This window comes from Jaculus jaculus, chromosome 14 (genome assembly GCF_020740685.1).
Source record: "Jaculus jaculus isolate mJacJac1 chromosome 14, mJacJac1.mat.Y.cur, whole genome shotgun sequence".
NCBI lineage: Eukaryota > Metazoa > Chordata > Mammalia > Rodentia > Dipodidae > Jaculus > Jaculus jaculus.
Window position 1 is genome coordinate 44,237,684 of NC_059115.1, and position 17,446 is coordinate 44,255,129.

The following is a 17,446-nucleotide window of genomic DNA, read 5'->3' on the forward strand; positions in this document are numbered from 1 at the left end:
ATAAGCACTCTAAACAATCCACTGATTCAGATGATGACAGTGAACCAGATGGGAGCAAAAGTATTGTTATTAAGCCCCAGCACTATCACCATTTAAAATTTAAATATATCAAGGAATTAAAAAGTGTTGTTTCCTCTTATGGACCTACTGCTCCCTTTACCATGACCCTACTAGAGGCCCTTAGTGAGAATCGGCTTTCAGTAAATGATTAGAAAATGCTAGCAAAGGCTGTCCTGACATGAAGGGACTTTCTCCTGTGGCCCAGGCCAAAGAAGCTCACTCTGTGCATCACCTTAATGCTCAAACTTTGTGTCTTCTTTTTAAAATAACTAAGGAACAAGTGGATCAGATAGTTAAACAATGCACAAACTGTGTCACCCTCCTACCCATTCCCCACTTAGGCATAAATCCTAGAGGTTTAATTCCCAATGAGATCTGGCAAATGGATGTAACACATGTTCCCTCATTTGGCAATCTTAAGTACCTCCATGTTACTGTGGATACCTTTAGTAGATTCATTTTTGCCAGCCTCCATGCTGGAGAAGCTTCAAAAAATGTCATTGCTCATGTACTCAATTGCCTTAGTGTCATGGGAAAGCCCCAAATTATTAAAACTGTTAATGGTCCTGGATATACTAGAAATAAATTCCAAAATTTCTGTCATCAATTACAAATTAAACATATTACAGGCATACCATACAATCCCTAGGGTAAAGGAATTGTTGGGCGAGCCCATCAAACTATTAAACATATTCTCCAAAAGTTAAAAACAGGGGACTGGCGTGAGATCAGAGCATGGAGGCGGGCATGGCTGTCGTGGGGTGCGGGGCTGTGGTGGCAGGCCACAAAGGCTATTTGGTGTTAGGTGTTGTCTACCCGCCTGTGAGGGGATCCACGATTCCCTGTTTTCCCCCGTCTGTGCCCTCCTACTGATAAGACCCAGAAAATCCTTAATGTTTTGCCTTTCTTTCCCCGGGATTTGCAGCATAGCTAGTCGGTTGCCATATTGGCCGGAAGTCCTATCTCCTTCCTATCTTTGCTTCCTCATCCTTCTCTCATTCCTCCCTCCTTCTTCTTTCCTTCTCTTCATTTCTGTCCTTTCCTCCTCCCCCTTCCCTTTGCTTAGGCTATGCCACTGAAGTTAGGGGAAATGTGAATGTTCTCTCCAACTACTTCTCCCTCATTTTTCAAAACACACAGCTATAAAATACTTCTGCTTCTATAAATATAATCATGTCATGTTTTTGGAACTTTATAAGTAATTCAACTTAATGATTCAGCACATTTTCCATGTAAGCTGAAGTGGTTCTTGTTTTTTTTTTTTTTTTTTAATCACTTAATCCATCTTTTATTCTCTGTTTTTCTAGAGTCCCAAGCTTCATAATTTTTAATCTTTTTTTTTTTCCTTTGAGAAGAGCATTGAGATAGGTTTTTCCTATCATCCTGGGCATCCTGGAACCTACTACGTGAACTTAGCTTCCAGTAATCCCCCTGGTGCTGGTTCCCCAGTGCCTGCATTACATGTGTGTCACCATTGCCAAATTCTGTTTCAGATATCCCCATAAAATAAGTTCAATTGTTGAAATATTATTGTAGATATAGGTTAGTGTCTCTAAATCTATTTTTCCTGAATTAAGTTACCCTTTGTAAACTTGGAATATTTTTGCTAAATCATGCTTATTTTCTGTTGACTGTCATTGTGCTTTGTCAAATATAAAATAAGTCTCCCTCCTGTGAATTTATTTCAGATATCTTGACCCTTTTATACCAAATAATGTGTATAGTCTTTCAGCAAAATTACCATTATGGTTATTGTAGCTTTATATTAAGTTCTAAAATAGCCATTATATACCAAGACTGAAGAAAGTAAGAAAAAACAATGAGACTTGCTTTTACTCACATAATTTTCGCACTTATTTTGGTTATTGTAGTCCTGTTACCTTTTTACTTAATCAGTTTGTGTGTCTATATATCTCTAACAACCAAAAGATTATTAGGATGTATAATGTAGTTGTGATGATTTTATTGTTTGAATTGGAGATAAACAAAATTTGATGTAGTCCATGAACTTAGTACAGCTCTACATTTACTTAGCTCTTCATATTTTTCTTTTAGAAATGTTTTATAAGTATACTATGTAGATTATGTATGTTGCTAGATGTGATATGCTGATTTATATATTGACATTGTTCTAAATAATAGGATACTTTAAATAGTTGCTTTCTTTTTTAAATATTTTATTTATTTGAGAGAGAGAAAGAGGCAGATGAAGAGAGAGAAAGAGAGATAGAGATAGAGATAGAGATAGAGAGAGATGAGAGAGAGAGAGAGAGAGAGAGAGAGAGAGAGAGAGAGAGAGAGAATCTGCATGCTAGGTTGTCCAGCCACTGCAAACAAACTCCAGATGCCATGTGCTACCTTGTATATCTGGCTTACAAGGGTTCTGGGAAATCAAACCTGGGTTATTAGGTTTTAGAGGCAAGAACCTTAATTACTGAGAAATATTTCCAGCCCTAGTTATTTTCTAATAGATAAAAATGACACTTGTATTGTGATTTTGACTTGTTAGTCATAAATTGCTATACTTATCTAGTTGTAGGGCTGTTGTTACAGATGCTTGGGATGGTGAAATATGTATACACTGTTTTTGTTTATCTAGTAATGGTTGAAATGCCACAAAAAGGCATTTCCAGAGGCTAGGAAACATGACTATCTCCTTCCTTGGTGTCAGGTGGATTTCCCAGGGAGAAAACAATCCCAAGGAGGAAATGCTATAATAAACATAGCAGACTCATCCCTGTTGGCAGGAAATGTTTGCAGGAAGTTTCCCTTAGGGTTGTGACCATAGTGACTCTTTAAAACAGGAGCTATATATACTGTATATAATTTAATCCACAAAACAATTAAGAAAACAAATTATTTGAACTGGAATGATAAGACTAGATAAGCATGCTTTTGGTTTTATTTCTTGAGGTGGAGTAACCCTGAACTGATATTAGCTTAAAGTTTCTGGTATGACAAATTTATACTACATGAATGAAGTTTTCTGAGAGATTTATTATGATTAAACATTGAGGTGTGTTTTTTTTAATGCTTTCCTGGCTTCTGACTTCTATAGACAGTAACATTTTTTTTTCTTAAGTGTGATGATATGATGAATTACATTGATGTTTTAAATGCTACATCAAGTTTACATTCCTGGAATAAAATATCTAGGACATTCTTTGTTACTCTTTTTATATACTTCAGAATTTGGCTTGTTAATACTCTTGATGTACCTTCTATAGCTGTATACTTGAAGGATATTAGTATATAGATTTATAGTCATATTTTGACCTGTATTTGACATTATGGAATCACTACATTCATGATAATGCATTGGTTTTTCCTTCCTCTATTGTTTTTTTTTTTTAAGTTGCATTGTTTTTAATAATATTTAACCCTGAAGTTATAGAATCAACATAAAATCACCTAGCTTTTAAGTTTTCTGTCTTAGAGCTGTGGTGGTTTGAATGTAAAAGTGCAAACTGTCTGCCACAGCCTCGTATGCTTGTAATTAAGCCTGATATTCAATCCCCAGCTCCTGGAAACTTGGAAGGCAGAGACTTGCTGGAAGAAGTGTGTCAGTAGAGAAAGACCTTGGGGTTCATTCCCCAGCTCCAAGGCCTGTGCTTAGACTGCCTGCACCCAGTTATGCAACATCTTCCTTTATGCCATGCTTTCTTCACCACACTACAACTCAACTTTTTCTTGAGGTGATAAGCCAAAATCAAACCTTTTCTCCCACCAACTGCTTCTGGTCATATTTTTCTGGCAGCAACAAAAGGTAAAGACAGCATAATCAAAAAATCAAGTTCAATTATAGGCAAAGATCTATTCATATACTTTATTCTTGAAGGCGGTTTGAAAACACCTGTCAAAGCCATTTTGTTCATTTCATCCTATGAGATTTCTAAGTCACTTTTTTTATAGGATTTTTTATTTTTATTTTTTCACTTGAGTCGTCTTTCAGTAATGTGTCGTTTCTTTCATTTAACTATTCTCTGTGTATTTCTGTATGTGTGTGTATCCACTACTACTTATTCTTGTCAGCCTGACTGATGCTTACATGTTTTATTGGACTACAAAAACATCAACTTTTGTTGCTCTTCATTGAATTTATTGGTGCTTGATTGATTTTGTTATATTTACTTATTTCTGATTTCTTTATAATATTAATATTGTAATGTAAATTATATGATTTAAATCTTCATGAAACTTTAAATTTTTGAATGACAGAAGTTTCCTGTAACCACAGCCACACCTTTCCTACATATTCTTATACATTAAAAAAATATATTATTCAACTAAGAAATGTTTGACATGCTATTAACAGTTTTTGAAGTATGTTTAGCTTTCTGTAATTTAGGATTTTTTTTATATCATTCTGTGATCAACTTCTAATTAGTTTAATTCTCAGCCAAAAACATACTTGCTATGTTATATAACCTTTTAAATTAGTTGTAGCTTATTTTATGGACCATGAATAATGGGTCTACTTTGGTCAATTTTTTATGTACACTTGACAAAATGTTGCAAACTTTTGCTCATATCATTCCATAATGATACCTTTGTGGGTTTTCACAATCTCTTATATAAAAGTATAGTGGGCTCATCAAGATTTGAATTCTGCCAAATTCTTCAGTGTACAAAGCCTTCATATTTTATATTCTCAAATTCAGCCTGCACTGTTTGTCAAATATATATGATGGTATCTTCCTACCTGTGTAAGGCTATCACCACTGGTGGGTAAAAGAATGTTATTATATTTTCAGATTTCTCAATAGACTGTGCTTCAGGTGCACACTATGGTAGTTTGAGTAGATGACCACCATTATATTCAGTGTTTTATTAGTTTGGAATTTGGATCTGCAGCCACCAGGCTAGAGGAGATATCACTTGGTGGTCTTAAGGTGTGGTGGTAGGTTTGAAATTCCAATATAGAAGTATACAAAATGCCTAGTTCCACATGGAGTTCCTGAATTGTACTCTGTGGCTTTTGGCTTGTGGCCTCTCTCTCTGTGTCTGTCTCTCTGTCTCTGTTTCTGTCTCTGTCCCTCTCTCTTTCCTTGGGCCTGTGAATGTAGGGTCAGCTTCTTCTATCATTATGGAACTTCCCTTGGATCTGTAAGCTTCAATAAATCCCTTTCTGTATAACTGTGTTCTTGTCTGGAAGTTCAACTCAGTGAGCCTGAAACACTCTACTATAGAAATTGATACCAGAATGTGGGGTTAGATGAATCTGATCATATGGATTTTGGTCATTTGCAGCTTTTGTTTTGGAGTAATGGACATGGATATGGTGCTTGGGATGAAAGATGCCTTCTGGAGTGGTAAGCTAAGTTTTATGGACTATTCCAGTGAAAGTTTGAGAATGCTAAGTGCAGATAGTATTGACCCTCAAGACTTGGCTATGAGATTTTTGAGGGGAAGGAAAGAAACTTTGGTGGAACTGGGCTACTGGCATAAGGGCTGCCTGTGTTCTGCTACCCGGGCCCAGAAAAATTGACCAGAATTAAATTTGTAATGGTCTCCTGCCACCACCACTTCCTCCTCCTCCAGCAGCGGCAGCAGCAGAGGCAGCGACAAGGCCTCCTCTTCCTCATTGTCGCTGGCCTCTTCCGCAAGGCTCTGGATTCATCGCTGGATCGAAAATTCCAGTCATTCACCACCACCATGGAATTCATCCAGGGCTTGTCATCCTGGTGTACAGACAACAAGAAACACCACAGCAGATCGTCTACCACTGGATGAAGTGGCTCCAGAGATCTACATATCCTCACCTTTTAAATCTCTTTTACCTGGCCAATGATGTCATACAGAATTGTAAAAGGAAAAATACAATCATCTTCCAGGATTCATTCGCTGATGTCCTTCCTGAACCAGCTGCTCTTGTGAAGGATCCATCTGTATCTAAGTCTCTAGAAGGAATCTTTAAAATCTGTGAAGATAGAAATGTATACCCTGAAGAAATGATTGTGGCATTGAGAAAAACTTTGAGTACCACTTTCAAAACTCAGAAGCAGCTGAAAGAAAATCTGAACAAACAAAAGAGTAAGCAGTGGAAGAAATCACAAACATCCACAAATCCAAAAGCTGCTCTCAAGTCAAAGATAGTTGCTGAATTTCGATCTCAGGCCCTCATTGAAGAGCTGCTGTTGTACAAGTGCTCAGAGGATCAGATAGAACTGAAGGAGAAACAGTTGTCGACTATGAGAGTAGATGTGAGCAGCACAGAAACGCTCAGATGCTTAAAAGATGAAACAGGAGGGGCTGGAGAGATGGCTTAGCGGTTAAGCACTTGCCTGTGAAGCCTAAGGACCCCAGTTCGAGGCTCGGTTCCCCAGGTCCCTCATTAGCCAGATGCACAAGGGGCACATGCGTCTGGAGTTCGTTTGCAGAGGCTGGAAGCCCTGGCGCACCCATTCTCTCTCTCTCCCTCTATCTGTCTTTCTCTCTGTGTCTGTCGCTCTCAAAAAAAAATAAAAAATAAATAAATAAAATTAAATAAATAAAATTAAAAAAATTAAAAAAAGATAAAATGGGGGAAAGAAGTTCTCCAAAGAATTTGAAGAGGCAAGTTCTAAGCTGGAAGAATTTGTGAATGGATTAGACAAGTAGGTGAAAAATGGACCCTCTCTAACAGAAGCACTAGAAAACACTGGGATTTTCTATGAAGCACAGTACAAAGAAGTAAAAGTGGTGGCCAATGCATGCAAAACCTTCACCAACCAAATCAACAACTTGTAGAAAAAGTTATATCAATTAAAGTTAAGACTTCCTGATCCTGAAGAAACACCAGTCCCTTCTCCCAGTATGGATGCTCCTACTCCAACTGGTTCAGAGCTCCATTTCAGGGAATAGGAGGTGAGGAATCCCAGTCACCAACCATGCAGAGTGACAAATCTGCCACAGCTGAACCTGTGACAGATAATCATGATGTAGAAGACATGGAGCTCTCAGATGTAGAAGATGATGGATTAAAAATCATTGTGGAGGACAGGAAGGAAAAACCTGTGGAGAAATCAGTTGTCTCCACGTCTGTCCCTACAAAGCCAACACAAAATATCTCAAAGGCCTCCTGGAGTGCCCCAGTGCCTGAGACCATGACAGCAGCTCCTCCTCTTCCCAAGGCTGGGAATACTTCTCTTCTGTCCCCTTCTCCAACCTTGGCCTTGCCAAAACTGGATAATGTGGATCTGGCAAAGATAAGTTCTATCCTCAGCAGCCTAACATCAGTCATGAAAAGTACTGGGGTCAATCCTGCATCAAGACCTTCTCCAGGAACTCCTACCAGGCTCAGCAACCTCACCAGTAGCCTGAAAACACCTCCACCTGCCACAACAACTGCTCACAACCTTCTGGAAAATATCCTCTCAAAAGTGGAAATCACTCCAGAGAGCATCCTCTCTGCTCTTTCCACAACCCAGATACAGTCATCCTCGGCACTGCAAGGCCTGTCATTTTTAAGTCAGTGTCACTGGGAACCCAGTGCCAGCCAGTGATGGGGTGTCCCAGAGCACTTCAGCCTCCCCTGCCAACACCATAGTCTCTTCCATAAAAGGAAGAAATCTGCCCTCAAATACCCAATCCCTTATCTCCAAAGCCTTCCACTACTCTCCTAATTCATCAACTTCTGAAGTCTCTTCAACTTCAGCCAGCAAGGCATCATTTGGGCAAAGCCCAGTGCTCCCAAGCACTGCTTTGAAACTACCATCCAACACTCTAGGGTTTACAGACACCCACAGTGCCAGCCCTGCTGCCCCACCTGCAGAAGTTGCCATGTGCCAGCCTTCAGAGGTCTCCAAGCCAAAGCTGGAGTTCGAGTCCACATCCCCAAGCTTAGAAATGAAGATCCACAACTTCTTAGACGGTAATCCTGGTTTCAGTGGCTTAAACTTAAACATCCCAATCCTGAGCAGCTTGGGGTCTAGTGCCTCATCAGAGAGCCACACCTCAGACTTCCAGTGTGGTCCTACTAGCACCTCAGTGGACAACGTTGATGGAACCCCTGTGCGGGATGAGCGGAGTGGGACGCCCACTCAGGATGAGATGATGGACAACCCCACGTCCAGCAGTGTGGACACAGTGTCCCTGCTTTCTAAGATCATTAGCTCTGGCTCCTCAACACCCAGCAGTACAAGATCTACACCCCCAGGAAGAGATGAAAGCTACCCCCCACCTCTCCAATTCTGTCTGTACTTATCGGCCATTTGGCCTGGGCAGTGAACCGCCTTATAAGCGGAGCTTCTGATGGGATGGAGAGGCCATCTTCCCTGATGGACTCTTCCCAGTAAAAGATCTTTCCAGATACTTCTTTCCAAGAGGATGAGGATTACCGAGACTTTGAGTATTCAGGGTCTCCACCCTCTGCCATGATGAACCTAGAGAAGAAACCAGCCAAATCTATCCTGAAGTTGAGCAAGCATTCTGATGCCTCTGAGTACCAGCCAATCCTTCCCAGCTACAACCACAGGGGCCAAGAATTTGGGGTAAAGTCTGCTTTCCCTCCATCTGTAAGGGCCCTTCTGGACTCTAGTGAGAACTGTGACCATCTCACATCTTCCCCTGGGTTATTTGGTGCCTTCAGCATAAGAGGGAATGGACCAGGGGCTGACCGTTCACCATCACCGAAATACCCTTGCTGCTCCCACGGGCCACGCACCCATGGCAGGCGTGGAGAAAGTCCTGGCCTCCACCATTTCCACCACATTGACGATTGAGTTTAAAAACATGCTTAAAAACGCCTGGTGCAAGCCCTCCGATGATAAGCATTTTGGCCAGACCCCAAACAAAGGCGCATCAAGTGATGCTGTCAGTGTGTCCGCCCTCACCCAGCCTCCGGCCAGTCCCGAGCTGCTGCGGCGGCAGCGCAGCAGCAGCAGCAGCAGGAGGAGGAGGAGGAGGAGGAGGAGGAGGAGGAGGACTACCGCATAGAGACCCGAGTCTTCTCCTCCTCCCTAGACCTGCCTGACAGCACAGAGGAAAAGAGGGCCCCAATAGAGACTTTGGGGTATCATAATGCAGCCAATAAATAGGAGAATGTCAGGAGAGCCGATACAGACGGTAGAGTCTATTTGAGTTCCTGGGAAGGGAAACAGAGGACATGGGCGTGAGGTCTCAAGGGTGGGTTGGTTTGATCTGAGCGCATCAGCAGCTCCTTTGACAATGGTCCCTCAAGTGCCTCTGAGTTGGCATCTCTTAGGGGTGGGGACAGTGGAGGCCTCACTGGCTTTAAGACAACACCAAACAAGGAACGGCCATCCCAATTTCAGGAGAGTGTCGGCAGCTTTTCGAGCCAGAAGTTTCAACTCAACATTTGAGCATCATCTTCCGCCCTCCCCCTTGGAACATGGGACACCCTTCCAGAGACAGCCAGTGGGGCCATCATCTGCCCCACCTGCCCCTCCTAAGGATCATGGTGGTATCTTCTCTTGAGGGGCACCCGCTCATCTACCCTCTGTGGATCTTTCGAACCCCTTTACAAAAGAGATAGCTCTGGCCCATGCAGCCCCACCGCCTCCTCCTGGGAGCACAGCGGGGTTCCTTTCCCTGCCCCACCCCCTCCTCCGCCCTCTGGGGACCTGGCTGGCGCTGGTGGGAGTGGTGTCCCCTTTGCTGCTCAGCCCCCTCCTCCACCTCCTGTTGACCACGCTGGGGTGGTACCTTTCCCAGCCCCACCACTGCCAGAGCAGGGAGTGACAGGGCCTGTGACAGTTTTTCCCAAGGATCATAGTTCCCTCCTTCAAGGGACCCTGGTAGAGCATTTTGGAGTGCTCGTGGGACCCAGGGACCATGGGAGCCCCAGCCAACCGGACCTCAACAGCCCTGGCCTTGGCCCTTGTACGAGAGAGCCTGAGCCTACCTTCCCATTCTCTGGAGCACCTATGCCTGGCCCGTGGAGGAGGTAGCAGTGGCCTCCCGTTGGGTCCCTCACACAGAGAAGTCAACCTGAGTGGTATGATTTTCGGCCTAGGGAAGCTTTTCTCAGCAGAGACGCATTCCACAGTTTAAAGAGACACGGGCCACCTTTTCTTAGGGGCCCTCCATTCTTTGCACCAAAACGCCTACTCTTCCCTCCCAGGTACTGATGGAAATGAAGGGAAAAGGCATTTTGGACAGTCCAAGGAGCATTGGAAGTAGCAGTTTGTTTATTGTTGTTTTTGTTTTCCCTCGATTTATCTTCTTTAATGAAGGGCTTCCTTTCAAATTAACAAGTCACATATGCTGACATTTTACTCTTACCCAGTCCTCACTTCCTCTGCACTTGCCACCTTTACCCATTAGGGTGTTTTGTTTTATTTTATTTTATTCTTTTAAAAAAGGTAAACTTTTTTTTTTTTTTTTTTAAAGCCACTTCATTTGGCTGGGGGTCTGGGAAGTGGGGAGGAAAATAAGCTCTTACTCAGTCTACTGGAGAGTATTTACGTGTGAAATAAAACTTCCATCAGTACAGATAAAAGAAAATTAAAAATAAATAAATTTGTAATGGACTGACATGCTTAGCTAAAGATACTAGACTGGAGATTTAAGATTTTAAGTTAGAAAACCTCAAACAAGTTTAAAGCTACTGGTACTGAGACTGGTTTTAGGTTACAGAAGCTGCTATTGTCAGACACATTAGCAATCTTAGGGAAGATGTCCCAACTGCTTTACATTGAAACAATGAAAAGGATACCAAGGAAAGACTATGATAGAAAAGTAAAATCTTTTGGAAAGAATTGACTAGAGAAAGAACCTACTTTTCAAGGTTTTGATTTATTTCTTCCTTGAACGAAGAATTTGGCTGTGTCTTTCACACCTGGCATTAATTTTGGAAGCATGAAAAATGTGTGGAGTGGTCATGAAGTACACATGGTTCCAGGAGCTGCTGGTGAGCTGTAGAATGAGGCAGGCTGTGATGACTCTGATAGCCAGTCAAAGCCATTGGAAGATGGACCATATATCAGGACTGCACAAGGGTAACTATGGAGTACACTATTGGCCTTGGATAGAAATTTTCCCTGGCTACTCTGCCCAGCTGGAGGGACAGAATTCGAAAATCTGAAGACTATCCGTCCCTGGTTATATTTGACTTGAACTGCAGAAGCTTAATGTTTCCTGGGTGGTGGTTGAGTTTGCATTGTTCAAATCTCTTCTCACTACGCATTATACCAGTTGAAAATGTTTACTCTGTGCCTTTATCTTTTGAAAATATGTAACTTGTTTGATTTTATAGGACTCATAGCTAAGAGACAATCTTAACTCTCAGAGGAGACTTGGGGCTTTGGAACTATCTTAAATTGGTCAAGATTATGTGGAACCTTGAAATTGGATTAAATTCAATTTACAGTGTGGAATGGTTTTGAATCTACTGAGGCCATGGGTGGAATGTGGTAGTTTTTATAGATGGGCCCCAGTATATTCAGTGTTTTATTAGTTTGTAGTTTGGATCTGCAGCCGCCTGGCTGGAAGAGGTATCACTGGGTAGATCTTAAGGTGTGGTGGTAGGTTTGAAATTCCAATCTAAAGATATACAAAGTTCCTAGTTCCACTTGGAGTTCCTGAAATGTCCTATGTTGATTTTGGCTTTTAGCCTGTAGGTTGTCTCTCTCTCTCTCTCTCTCTATGCTTGGGCCACTTCTTCTGCCATTGTGGAACTTCCCCTGGATCTATAAACTTCAATAAATCCCTTCCTCCATGGCTGTTTCCTGTCTGGAAGTTCACCTCAATGAACCTGAAGCTATCTACTACATGCCCTCTGCCAATAGATTTAAAAAAAAATAATTATTATTTATTTACTTGTTGTGAAAGAGAGAAAAGAGGGAGAGTCTAAAATAATATTGGAATGTCCAGGCTTCCTGTCACTTGCACATTAACTCTGGACACATGCGCCACTTTGTACATCTAATTTTACATGGGTACTGGGGAATTGAACACAAGCCATCAGGCTATGCAAGAAAGAGTCTTTAATCACTGCGCCATCTCCCCAGCCCCTTGACAATTTATTTTTAACCAGAACACCAGATTTAGTTATTTTTATTATCATTGTCTTTGCTGCTTAAAATATGTGGATGATAGTCCTTCAAATACTGTACAACTCATAGCAGAAAGTCTTGTGATTAATTTAAATTCATTGTCTAAAATAGAGAACAATTCCTTTATTACCAACATTTATAATATAACTGGTTACTTAATGTCTTTGATAAAGTAAAATCCACATGATTTCCAATAATTATAAAGACATGTAGTGTTACAATTGTGAAAAAGCATTGATTTGTGTGTAGTGTTTACAAAACTGAGTAAAATCGCAATCCCAAATGGAACAATAAGAAATGGATACAAAATTACGCACATTATTAAAAATTAAAACCAATCTATATTTGTTGTGGTTTTTTAAATCATGGAATAAAAATTCCATTAAATAGATGAAAGAAAAACTTTAAAAAGGAATATATCTTAGAAGAAAACATAGAAATCTGAAAAATAGAGCTATGGATGCTAAACACATGGACTACAGAACACAGAGCTACCTGCCTTCATCTACCATTAGTCATTTGAGAGCAGTAAGTTTAAAAACAATGACCAGGGCTGGAGAAATGGCTTAGCAGTTAAGACACTTGCCTGCAAAGCCAAAGGACCAAGGTTCAATTCCACAGGACCCACATAAGCCAAATGTACAAGGTGACACATGCATGTGAAGTTTATTTGCAGTGGTTGGATGTCCTGGCATGGCCATTCTTTCTCCCTATTCCTCTCTCTCTCTCTCTCTCTCTCTCTCTCTCTCTCTCTCTCTATCTATCTCTCAAATAAATAAATAAAATAAACAATAAATAATTAAAATAAAAAAGTGCCATGACCTTGCAGTCTGCCTTCATGTTTTTGACATTTAACTGCAACTCATTATAGCACAACTATTAGAAAAAATATTTTTTTTTCCAATAAGATTGGCCTCTAATTACTACTTTCAACATAATTCCAAACCCATATGTCAGTAAAAAGTGACTTCAAGTTAGTATACAATAGACTTCTCAAAATACTCAAATATTTGATTACTGTTTCGAGGTAGCAGGAGAAGCAAAATGGCCAGGCTTTTAGCTGCTAATGGATATCAGCAAAGAAAATCCAATGAGTATGTGTTTACAATGTTAATTTGTCTTAAATTGGAAAATATATCAATTCCTGATTTTGACATGATATCCTGGCTTATTTGAAAAGGAAAGTACAAGGAAATATAACATATGGTTGTGTTCTCGTCCCAAGATCACACTTAGTGGAGGAATAGTGGGCAGATATGAGTTATAAATCACAGAGCAAATATGACATGCAGGTAACTGTGCACCTAGAAATGAAGGCTCCTAAAAAATCTTAAGACAATTATAAGAAATGCACTTACGATAACTAGGTCTTCATTATTTTTTCATAACCATCTTCACTTTTTTGTTTATTCTTATTTATTTATTTGAGAGCAAAAGACAGAAAGAGAAAGAGGCAGAGAGAAAGAGAGAAAGAATGAGTGGACCAGGGCTACCAGCCACTGCAAACTCCAGATGTGTGTGGCCCCTTGTGCATCTGGCTAACATGGGTCCCGGGGAATCAAGCCTCGAACTGGTGTCCTTAGGCTTCACAGGTAAGCATTTAAGTGATAAGCTATTTCTCCAGCCCATCTTCACTTTTAATATCTTATAACTTGAGCATATGTGATACAAGATTTAACCACAAATCTAGTTAGAAATCATTGCCTGCAACAAAACATTACATATTACTATTCTATAATGTACTTCCATATGTAAATGCTTCAGTGATGAGTGAAAGTGCTCAGAATAAAAGCTTTACATTTGTGATAACAAAGTGATGCACTGGAATTTTAAAAATCTGACTGGAAGAACTGTCGAGATTGCTGCAGTTAATGTCACTTCCTTACAAAGCCTGATGTCCTGGGTTTGATTCCTAGAACACACATACGTTTGAATGCAATTCAAATGTTGCAGTAATAGCTGGAAGAGATTCTGGCTCAGAAGATGGAGCACAGACCCCTTTAGGTTGTCCTTTGACCACCACATTCATGTCATGGCACATGCACTCACTTATAGGCACACAAACATACACACATATTAAATAAATAAATTTAAAAGTTTTTAAAATCTGACTTCAAAACTCAATTTTATCTTTGGTTTTACTTTTACAAAACAATCAGGTAGATAGGAGCAATATTATATCAGTTATGCTGATGTTTTTGTTACAAGTATTAAACAATTATATGGAAGATCATATGCCTTTTGATATTTAATATGTGCACATTCCTTTTTAATATTTTATTTATTTATTTAATTGAGAGAGACAGGTGAGGGTAGGGAGGGAGAAAGGGTATGCCAGGGCCTCTAGTAACTGCAAATGTACACCAGATGCATGTGTCACCTTATGCATTGAGTTTATGTGAGTACTGGAGAATCACACCTGTTTCCTTTGGCTATGATAGCAAGTGCCTTAACTTCTGAGCCATCTCCCCAGTCCATCTCAAGTCCATATATTCTTAATTCTATATATTATTTAAAATTCTCTGTGATTTTGACAATTCACTGTCTACTGATCATTATTAATTGTAATTATAGTGTGTCCATGAGAAGCTTTTGAAAGTTAGTAGCTTATGGCCAGGGGGATGGTTCACTAGATAAAGGACAAGAGACCCAAGATGGAGTCGAAATTAGGAAGAGAATGACAGCCACCTGATTGAGTCAATTTCAGATGTTTATATTGTCTAACCCCCACTCCCGATTCAACAATGTCCTCACCCATGGTTTCCTGGCAATCTTATCTTAGAAACAACCTAGCTCCTTTCCTGATGGTACCTCCTCCTCCTCTTCCATTTGATCTATGTCCCTCTGTCTAATTAGTTTCTACTTTTGGCCCCTTCTGTCCCTTGAATTCCCCAGTCCTTTGTCTTCTGTATCCCCCTCCAATTGGAAAACTCTATAAAATTCCAAACTATCCAGAGTCACACTGGCTGTTCTCTCTGCCCCCTCCATTGAGAAGCCTGGCAGCTCAGGCCCCCAATAAACAGCTTTTTCCCTGACTCAGATTGGTCCTGTATGGTCTTTGGTTGTTCACAAAGCTTACTTTTGGTGCCATGACTTGGATAGGAGGCTCCCAGTTTCCCTCTTAAGTGCCAGACCACCTTCCTCACCCCCACTGACCAGGCCACTGAGCTTCCAATGACCATCTGAACGTCTTGGGCCACTTGCCAGACACAGGTTTCCTTACCATGATTCAACTTCACTCCTACTTCCCTCATCTTTTACCATAAGTCAGTGTCTTACACAAATTGGCTTTCTCTCAAAAGTTCTCTCTTTCTCCCTCTCCCTCTCCCTCCCTCCCTCTCTCTCTCTCTCTCTCTCTCTCTCTCTCTCTCTCTCTCTCTCTCTCCTCTAAATCTTCCCCTACCATTTCCCCTTTGGAGTGTCTCTGACAACATGGGTTGGACTATTCTTGCTCTCTTGGAGGCATAGTCCCTCCATTGCTCTCATCGAAACTGAACCAGTACATTGGGCCATACCCCTTACCCATTTCTAGGCTCTCAGGTCTTAAGAAAAGTGCACTCTCAACACCTTGGGACTCTCTCTCCCTACCAGGCCACTGAGGCCTGAGGGGTACCTTTTGACTCAGTTTTCCAGCCTAGAGACACTCTCCCTCCTCCTTTTCCCACCAAATTCCCGCTGCTCTGAGAGGAACTGGCAGCTCCTGCTCCTCCTCCCACTGCCAGTAGAACTTGTTTGGCCATGCACAAAGAGAGACACACATTACCCTTCCCTTTGTTTCTTTTTTTTCTTCTCTCTGTCCTCCTCTCTTCTTGGTTTTCTCAGCCACTGAGCCACTTAGCCACTTAAATTACATGCTCCTCCCAGCTTTAAGATTAATCTTCCGCCAGGCGTGGTGGCGCACACCTTTAATCCCAGCACTTGGGAGGCAGAGGTAGGAGGATCACCGTGAGTTCAAGGCCACCCTGAGACTACAGAGTTAATTCCGGTCAGCCTGGACCACAGTGAGACCCTACCTCGAAAAACCAAAAAAAAAAGATTAATCTTCCAAGCCACTCTAGTCTCTGCACTCCCCCCAAGCACCACCGCCTTGCCACCACATGCATGTGTTCGCTCTCTCTCTCTCTCTCTCTCTCTCTCTTAATCTCTCACTCTTTCATCCATTCTCCTGAGATCTCTTTCTTCAAAACTAATAATTACTCCTTCGGGAACACACCTTACTTTTCTCTTTATCTCCACCTTTACAAGACTCTCTTCCTATACCATGTCCTCTCTCTCATCTGAGCTGGGAAATAAGACTTCCTAAACTGTACCTATTACCCCCTCCCTTGTATGGTTCAAGAGTGACCAAGACCACGGAGACCACTCTGAGTTAAAGATGGGAGGTTTTATTCAGGAAAAACATGAGCTGCCAGGACTGATTCTTAAAAGCAGAGTACAACCAGCTTTGAGATTACAGATAGTGGGCTATATAGAGCTCTTTAGTTTGGGGAAGGTGAGGAAGGGAAAAGAAGTCCTTTGTTCTTTAACCATTTCAAATATCTATGGTATGAGATTAGAACAGGTGATCTGGGAGATAAGGGGCAGGAAACCAAGACCTGGGACATTGTTAGGCAAGGGAGGGATAATGGCTGAGTGGCTTCTTAGGAATGTGGATGAATCATTTTCTTGTGACTGTCGCCATACTGCTGTCTTCAGTGACTCCATTTTGTCCTGACCTAACATTCTAGCCTTTTGTTAATGGTAAGAGACAAAAGTTAATATTTTAATGCTGACTGTAAGGGCAATGAGTTCTTATGGAAGAAATTGGATAATGTGTTCAATGGGTCTCCCTTCAGGGCAGGTGTTGAAGAGGCAATTTCATCATGACCAGAGGTGGAAAAGTGTTGAGATCCATAGGACCAGTGTAGCATGTTGTTATAACTTGGTCCTGACTGAAACAGAGATTTCTCTCTTACCATCCCTTTACTGAGCAGGGCAGATGCTGGCAGACATCTGTTATAGAGAAGGTAAGGGAGATGGGCTCTGTGCACCCGATGAAAAGACAGAAGAGAGACCAAATGAGCTTGTTACTCTTGTCAACAGCTATAACATCAAAATGTCAGGCATAAAGGGAGGATGAACTTTCAGAGGTGAGAGATAGAGAGCATGGGGCAAGAGGAGGCAGAGGGGCATTTTGGGATCAGAGGAAGAGTAGGAACACAATTGAGTTTCAGTCTGAGAGTGTCCATTGGGGTGGCAGTGTACTTATCTGTGGATAAGATAGGGTAAGGGCTAAGGAAAGAGCAAGCCTGAGGAATAGCTCTGATTCTAGCTAAGGCAAGTGGGAGGAGCTGGGGTCAGGGTCGGTGAAGTTAATTAGGAACAGGCAAAGAGAGAAGGCAAGAGTTAAT

General features: G+C 41.4%; 1 pseudogene; it reads left to right on the forward strand.

The window, feature by feature from the left end:
* Window positions 1–5,700: 5,700 nt before the first annotated feature.
* LOC101611826 lies at window positions 5,701–10,130 on the forward strand (annotated as a pseudogene).
* The last annotated feature ends 7,316 nt before the right edge of the window (window positions 10,131–17,446 follow it).